At 37.3% G+C, this 9,363-nt stretch overlaps 1 pseudogene; it reads left to right on the top strand.

Moving 5' to 3' along the window:
- The first annotated feature begins 8,176 nt into the window (after positions 1-8,176).
- LOC113185027 (translationally-controlled tumor protein-like) lies at positions 8,177-8,764 on the top strand (annotated as a pseudogene).
- The last annotated feature ends 599 nt before the right edge of the window (positions 8,765-9,363 follow it).

The following is a 9,363-nucleotide window of genomic DNA, read 5'->3' on the forward strand; positions in this document are numbered from 1 at the left end:
AATCTCTATAGCAAACCAAAAATCTATGGCTGGCATTTCCAGTTAAAGATTTTTTTTTGTAAACCCAGAACATGAGCTGGTGAGAACAATCCACTAATAGACCCAAGACCAGAGAGGTGTCTATGTCTGTGCAGGAGAAAATGGAGACAAAGCATCCTGAGCCAACTTGGGACTAGACCCAAGATGAAAAGGGTTTTACCCAGTCCATACAAGTGGACAAGTGCTAGGGGCTGGGGTGGGCCTGGAGGAACTGTAGAAGTGGGGTTCTATGAGCTTTCTTCCAGAACAGGCCTCCCTTTCAGGAAAGGTCTCTGCCCTGAGGAGAAGCTACTGGAGTGGAATTGAGATCTATCAGCATATCCCAATAGAGACAAAGGAAAGAAAAGCTGGAATTCAGGAGAGAGTGGAGGTGGAGAACAGAACTAGGAAGGTTTGGGAAACAACAGAAGAGGGAATTCTCCAAAACGACTTCAAACCAGCTTCTGACATCTCAGAGAACTGACTTCACCTAAAAATGAGCAACAAGAAAGTATTGACGTCAAATGCTCTGCAAAGTTGTTAGAAGATAAAAGAGAAGAAAGAGCAGAGTAACTTCACTATAGATAATAAAGCATATCAGAAAGAGACAGATCAAAACTGTAACTTATTTCAAAACGATCTAAAAGACATTATGAAAATGATACAAAATGTAAAAGAACAGCATACATCAGAATTAGGAAAACTCATAAACCAGGTGACAGAACACGGGAAAGAATTATAAATAAATGAAAAAGTCACTTTGGAAAGGAAGAGTAAACTAGAAGGAACACAAAAGCAAATAAGCCCAGAATATGTCTTAAGAGGATACAAGGTGAAATTGAGGAAACTTTTTAAAATCAAAAAAGAAATAAGAAGTATTAAAGAGAAACTGACAAAGAAAATTTGCACTACATAATATAAAGAATCCCCGAGGAAGAGGAAAATACAGAAAAGAGCAAATTCTAAAAACAACAAAGCGAAGATACTTTCCTGAATTTAAAAAGGAACTGAAACCATATACTAAAATATATCTGCGAAAATCAATTCAAAATGTCCAGCACCAAGGCATATGCTAACAAAAAATTTTGGAACATGTCAGAAACAAAAAGCAAATGACTTACAAAGGGAAAAAAAATAGGTTACTATGAGACTTTACAGCAGCCCTGCTCTATGACAGAAGAAAATAGAGTAACCTAATTAATATACTCAAGGAAAGAAATGTCTAAAGGAAATATAAAGTTTTTTTTTATCCAGTAAAACTGACTTTTAGATACAAAGAGCATAAACAAACAGTTATCAACATGCAAGAACTCAAAGAACATGATTCCCATGTGCCCCTCCTAGGGAATATACTAAAAATGAGCTTCAGAGAAACAAAGTCACTAGAGAGATACAGACACAAGGACTGATGACAAGAGCTAAATATATACAACATGCAGTTATTATAGAATAGAGATCAAACAAGCATTAACAGGAGAAAGTATAATATTGGTGGCTATATGCTTAGAAAATGTATAGCAGCTATAAAAACAAATGGGAGAATGAGGGAAGTATATGCAAAAAAATGTAGTTATTTTTCACGAATGAATTGCTGGTGGTGTTAGTGTTGTTTGAATATATAACATCGGAATTGGGTAAATAAGTAATTAGGCGGTGTTCTTATTCTATCACTATATCCTTGAGAACTAAGATTTTGGTATTCAAGAAAGGAAATACAGCCGCAACACAAAAGTTAAAAACCCTGCTTTCCCAAATTTAAATTAGAACTACCAGTATGATCTCATGAAGTAATTTTGTTACTCTATTCTATAATAACTGCACCAAAGACACCTAGGAACAATGACCATCTCCAGCATACAGATAGATGCTGTATTGAAACATCGGCGCGGAGGGTGGGGTGCAGTTCTTCCCTCCAAAACCACCCAGGGATTCTTGGAGAAGTGACTATGACCACATCTGAGGCAAGAAATATACAAGATGAGCCTGCAAACCCTGGTCATGCCAACTAACGAAAAAGTGATCAAAGGTGGTGTTAAAAGACCCAGCAGCCAACTTGAAGAGGTTCACTAGCCAACTACAGGACAATCCGGGCTTTCACTGAGATGTCTGAAAGGGTGGGATGGGAATTGACATCCCTTCATCTTGCAAGAGGAAGCATACAGTAGTTTGGTTGACTGACTGGATCCAGTTGCCAATTTGTAGGGAATGCAGAAGTCAGAAAAAAAAAAGTGTTAATGAACAATCCAGACCATGGGAAACTATGGGTCAAATCCCTTAAATTCTTCAACAGATAATCTGTAAGGAAAAGAAAAGGAAGGAGGAAAATTGGAAGACTAAAAGAAATGTAGAAGATTTAAAATAGGCAAGACAAAATTACAGCCAGTAGGTATACACATTTTTTTATTTTACTATTTTTTTTTTTAGTTATACATGATAGTCGAGTCCATTTTGATACAATTATACAAGCATGGAACATATCCTATTCTAATTAGGCCCCCAGTCTTGTGGCTGTACACCATGGTGGGATTCACTGTGGTGTATTCATATATGTACATAGGAAAGTTATGTCAGATTCATTCCCCTGTCTTTCCTTTTCCTATCCCCACTTTCTTCCCTTTATTGTCCTTTGTCTAGCCCACTGAACTTCTATTCTTCCCTTCCTCCCCTCTACTATCAGTTAGTGTGATAGTCTCCAGATCTATCCATTTACCAGCAAATGTCATAAAGTCATTCTTCTTTGTGGCTGAGTAATACTCCATTGAGGATACCCATTTTTTATGAAACTGTGAAAAAAATTCCAGAAAGTGGTTATTATAAATTAGGATAGAGGTTGCTCTAAGGGAAGGAGTGTTGAGTTTGGGATGAAGTGCCAGGAGGAACTTCTACGATACTGAAAAATTCTATTTCTTTCCAGGTAGTGGTTACCACAAATGCTAGTTAATTAATCTACATGATTCTGTGTGATTGAGTGTATCTGCATTTTATTTTACAATAAAAGTATCAAATGAATAGATAGATGCTAAATAAATATTAATCATACTTAATAATTAGATTGAAAATATTTTCCAATATCACAACATCATAATAAGCAGCCATGGTAGAAAACAGATTCAAAATTAAGACATTCTAAGGAAATTTCAGGAAATACCTCCATTTGGCATTCATCTTGAGGACTGACTATAGTTGAAGATATAGAATGAAAAAGTTTTGATACTTTGTTTTGATACTTTCCTGGGTCCAAACAGACAGTTACCTATCCTATCAGAAATACAACTGTTCAAAGAAGGAAAGAATAAAATGTAAGTTCTATTGAAAAAAATATCAAAAGGAATAAACTTTGGAACACTGGGTAAAGAAAATCAAAACTCTAGCAAAGTATGTTTTGGTATTAAAAAGTATGGACATGTAGCACTCAGCAGATATTCAATGTCAAGGAGATGCATCTCTGTGTAAGAAAACAAAGTTAAGTTTTATTTTAACTCTTGTAACCCAATCCAGTCATTTCTGATTCTCTGATGATCATTTTTAAATTTTGGAGATACATGGTTGCCTAGCCTTGAGTTTAAACCAAGGCACGAAGCCCAACTCTCCCTGAGATATTTTAACTTTAGAGTGCCTCCTCTCTGTTTAGAAATCATAGGTACATGGAATGTCTTGCCAGACACCCTAGCAAGCCGCTCTGAAACAGACCTGCATGTGTGGCATTTTCTACAGAGTGCTTATGAGAACTAAGACCTGTGGACAGAAGAATGGAACTCTGATGCAGGCAAAATACAGATCTCAAACAATCCCACGGAAGGCGCTGGAGCTGAGATAGTTATTTCAAGTAGTTCCACCATGAGGCAAAGAGCGTGGGACTCACTTACACACACTCCACCCTGCCCTTCACTAGCCAGTCACACGTTTGGCCTGCTCTAGGGGAAGCAGTGTAACCTCAAGCTAAGGAACTCTCCCTGAGGGCAATTCCCGAAGCCCCATTCAGCTGAAAATTGTCAACTTCTGGCATTAACAGACATCATGGAATGAGGAGGGACTGCTCAGCTTGCCAAAGCATCCACTACTGAGAGCAATTCAACCATTCCACTTTTCAGTCAATCTATGCAGCAAGCTTACTTAGTCTCTGCAAGCTTGCATTTCACCTTTCCACTTCAGAGTCTTTTGAGTTCATGTTTTGAAGAAGAATTTTGCTTCAAAGTTTCAAAGATGTCTAGGAGTTTGGCCTTTAAAAGATTTTCTACATATATTGAAATTCAATTTGAGTGAAAGCTTGCAACAGATTGCTAGTATCACAGCATTCTTGTTCACTCATTCCACCAGTATTTACTAAATGCTTTCTAGGTCTGAGCACTAGAACCAAAGCAGTGGAAACATGGTGTTGAACAGAGAGAATCCCTTTCTGCCTAAAGTTTACTGTCTTCTCTTATCATTCAATGTTGTTCAATTCTGCATGATGACATTCTGCCCATGTTCAGAGTCATCCGTTCACCTCCATTCTGGTGTTGAATGCCATAGGAGATAATTATGCCATCCTTGAAAAATCTATAACATACCAGCATTTTTCTGTGACATTTCTTCTCTGTGCTATGTGGCTTCATTAACTTGATATCTATTGGAGATTTTTGCCTAAAGAAGAATTAAGCAGGGACTTTAGATAGCAATTCAAGATACTGTTCAGGATGCCTTTGTAGTGTTTTGAGTTTCACACTCTGGGACAGTTGAAATATATAACACCTCCTGTTATGTTTTGGATGTGAGGTGTCCCCCAAAATCTCATGTGAGACAATGCATAAGGTGAAATGACTGGGATATGAGAGCCTTAACCCAATTAGTGAATTAATCTCATGATAGGGATTAACTGAGTGGTAATTGAAGGCAGGTAGGGTGTGGCTAGGGGAGGTAGGTCATTGGGGGTGTGTCTTTGGAGTATATATTTTGTATCTGATGAGAGTCTCTGTCTCTCTGTCTCTCTGTCTCTCTCTCTCTCTCTCTCTCTCTCTCTCTCTCTCTCTCTCTCTCTCCCCCCCCTCCTTCTTGGTGGCCATGTCCTGACCTGCATTCCTCTACCACTCTACTGCCCTGATGCCCTGCCTCACCTTGAACCCTGAGGAATGGAGCTGGCTGGCTGTGGACTGAGACCACTGAAATCATGAGCCCCCAAGTAAGCCCCCCTTTCATCACTTTTCCTCCTCTAAAATTGCTCTTGTCAGGTCTTTTAGTCAGAGTTGCCAAAAAGCTGACTGAAACACCACCTGTTTTTGTAATCATTTTGTGTCGTTTATTATTTTACATCAATAAACGGTCATGTGTTGGGGTTTGATTCTCCATGGGTTTTTCACATTTCTGCCTGTTTAGAGCCTAAACATGGCATTTGAACAAAGGAACATACTCCTCTCTTGAAAATGTTGCTTATTATCATTATTTCCATTCTCTAGCTCTCTTGTTATGATTTGCATGCTGGGACTCACAGGCTGTTAGGAATTCTTTCAGAGTAGCGTCCCACATGATATATACATTTTTGTTACCAGCCATAATGCAGTCCCGTGGACTTAGGAGAGACACAATCAATTAAGCATGCTAAACAAGTGTGTTAAGATTAATGAAACTTGAGGACATGAGCTGCTATATGATATGTGTGTGAAATTTTAAAATTGCCCTCGTTAATATTAAAGTAGCTGTTTTGCATTTCTATCAGAATTGAGTAGAAGTGAGTTCAAAATTTCAAAATTAAATTTCACTGGCTTCAAATAATTTTCCTGTAGTAACATCTAGTAATAACGAAAATGAGACCTGATATAAATTGTTTTCACCTTTCATGAGAGCAATATGATAATATCTACAAAATTTGTATACACTTGAACACAAACATTCACATCTAAGAATTTATCCCTCCAAAAATTTTTAATGTACATAAATATGTAGCTAAAATCATATTTGAGTTTTTCTTTTTGATAATTTTTATTTGTTTTAATTAGTTATACATGATAGTAGAATACATTTATGCACTTTGATATACATAGATGGAGTATAATTTGTCATTTTTCTGAGTGTACATTTTGCAGAATTGTATTGGTCATGGAGTCACATATATACATACAGTAATAATGTCTGTTTCATTCTACTATTTTTCTATCTCCTTTTCCCTCCCCTCCCCTTTCATCACTTCCCTCTACCTAGTCTAAGGTAATGCTATTCTTCCCTAGTGTCCCCCACCTTATTGTGAATTAGCATTAGCATATTAGAGAAAACATTCAGCCTTTGGTTTTTTAGGATTGGCTTATTTTGCTTAGCATGATATTCTCCGACTCCAACCATTTACAGCAAATGCCATAATTTCACTCTTCGTTAAAGCTGAGTAATATTCCATTGAGTATTTATACCATATTTTCTTTTTCCATTCATCAATTGAGGGACATCTACATTGGTTCCATAGTCCAGCTATTGCAAATCGATCTTCTATAAACATTGATGTGGCTGTGCCTCTATAGTATGCTGATTTTAAGTCCTTTGTGTATAAACTAAGGAGTGAGAGAGCTGGATCAAATTGTGGTTCCATTCCAAATTTTCTAAGGAATCTCCATACAGCTTTCTGCAGTGGTTGCACCAATTTTCAGTCCCACCAGCAATATATGAGTATGCCTTTTTCACCACATCCTCACCAACATTTATTGTTGCCTTATATTCTTGATGACTGCCATTCTGACAGGAGTGAGATCAAAACTACTCTAGTAGTTTTGATTTGCATTTCTCTAATTGCTAGAGATGTTGAACACTTTTTCATAAATTAATTGGTCAATTGTATTTCTTCCTCTGTGAAATGTCTGTTCAGTTCCTTAGCCCATTTATTGACTAGGTTATTTGGGGTTTTGGTGTTAAGTTTTTTGTGTTCTTTACATATCCTAGAGATTTAATGCTTTATCAGAGGTGCATGTGGTAAAGATTTTCTCCTAATCTGTAGGTTCTCTCCTCACATTATTAATTGTTTCCTTTGCTGAGAAGAAGCTTTTTAATTTTAATCCATCCCACTTATTGATTCTGGATTTTACTTCTTGCACTTTCAGAGTCTTATCAAGGAAGTCAGATCCTAGGCTGATATGGTAAAGATTTGGGCCTAGTTTTTCTTCTATTAAGTGCAGGATCTCTGTTATAGTGTCTAAGCCTTTGATCCACTTTGAATTTTGTTTTTTGTGCAGAATGAGAGATAGAGGTATAATTTCATTTTGCTACACATGGATTTCCAGCTTTGCCAGCACCATTTGTTGAATAAGCTATCTTTTCTCCAGTGAATATTTTTGGCATCTTTGTCTAGTATAAGATAATCATATTTATGTGGGTTTGTCTCTGTATACTCTATTCTGTACATTTGTCTACAAGTCTATTTTGGTGCCAATATCATGCCATTTTTGTTACTATAGTTCTGTAGTATAGTTTAGGTCTGGTATTGTGATGCCTCCTGCTTCACTCTTCTTGCCAAGGCTTGCTTTAGCTATTCTGGGTCTCTTATTTTTCCAAATATATTTCATGATTGCTTTTTATATTTCTATGAAGAATGTCATTGGGATTTTAATAGGAATTGCATTAAATCTGTATAACACTTTTGGTAGTATGGCCATTTTGACAAATTTAATTCTGCCTACCCAGGAGCATGGGAGATCTTTCCATCTTCTGAGGTTTTCTTCAATTTCTAGAGACAAATGACCTACCTAAACTGAATGAGGAGGTCATACATGATTTAAACAGATCAATTTCAAGTAATGAAATAGAAAATGCCATCAAAAGCCAACCAGCCAAGAAAAGCCCAAGACCAGATGGATTCTCAGCTGAGTTCTATAAGACTTTCAAAGAAAAATTAACACCAATACTCCTCAAAGTATTCTATGAAATAGAAAAGGAGGGAACCCTTCCAAACTTATATTCTATGAGGCTGTGATACCTATGATACCAAAACCAGGCAAAGATACATCAAGGAAAGAAAACTTCAGACCAATATTCCTGATGAACATAGATGCAAAAATTCTCAATAAAATTCTGTAAAATCACATACAAAAACATATTAAAGCTTTTCTGCCCGCTCCCCCTGCCCCCAAGTGCCACCATGCTCACTCCGAGCTCCAGGCTCCTGCTAAGCTAGAGCTGCTGCCGTCTCAGTCTAGTCACCATCATGATTATCTACCAGGACCTCATCAGCCACAATGAGATGTTCTGCGACATTTACAAGATGTGGGAGATCACGGACAGGCTCTGCCTGGAGGTGGAGGGCAAGATGGTCAGTGGGACCTAGGACCGAGGGTAACATTGATGACTCCTTCATTGGTGAAAATGCCTCCGCTGAAGGACAGGAGGGTGAAGGTACTGAAAGCACCCTAATCACTGGTGTTGATATTGTCATGAACCATCACTTGCTGGAAACCAGCTTCACAAAGAAGCATACAAGAAGTACATCAAAGATGACATGAAATCAATTAAAGGCAAACTTGAAGAACAGAGACCAGAGAGAGTAAAACCTTTTATGACAGGGGCTGCAGAACCAATCGAGCACATCCTTGCTAATTTCAAAAGTTACCAGTTCTTTATTGGTGAAAACATGAATCCAGATGGCATGGTGGCTCTCCTGGACTACCGTGAGGATGGTGTGACCCCATATATGATATTCTTTCAGGATGGTTTAGAAATGGAGAAATGTTAACAAATTTGGCAGTTACTTTGGACCTATCATCTGTCATCATAACTGGCTGCTGCTTGTCACCCACACAACTATCACTATGAGGCTATGATACCTATGATACCAAAACCAGACAATATCACTATTTGCTGATGACATGATTCTATATCTAGAAGATCCAAAAACTTCCACCAAAAAAATTAAGACAAATGGAACTGATATCATCTTGAGCACATTTATTTTGACTGTGATTTATTTGGAATGGAGGCATTGTTTTTTAAGAAAACACATCATGTAGATTGTCTAAAAATAAAGTGCATTTAAACTAAAAAATATATATATATTAAAAAGATAGCACACCATGATCAAGTGGGATTCACCCCAGGGATGCAGGGTTGGTTCAACATATGGAAATCAATAAATGCAATTCATCATATTAATAGACTTAAAAACAAGAATCATATGATCATCTCAATAGATGCAGTAAGAGCATTTGACAAAATTCAGCCCCCCTACATGTTCAAAACACTAGAAAAACTAGGGATAGTAGGAACATACCTTGACATTGTAAAAGCTATTTATGCTAAACCCAAGACCAACAGAATTCTGAATGGAGAAAAACTGAAAACATTTCCTCTAAAAACTGGAACAAGACAAGGATGTCCTCTTTCACCTCATCCTTGAAA

Source organism: Urocitellus parryii, chromosome 5 (genome assembly GCF_045843805.1).
Source record: "Urocitellus parryii isolate mUroPar1 chromosome 5, mUroPar1.hap1, whole genome shotgun sequence".
Lineage (NCBI taxonomy): Eukaryota > Metazoa > Chordata > Mammalia > Rodentia > Sciuridae > Urocitellus > Urocitellus parryii.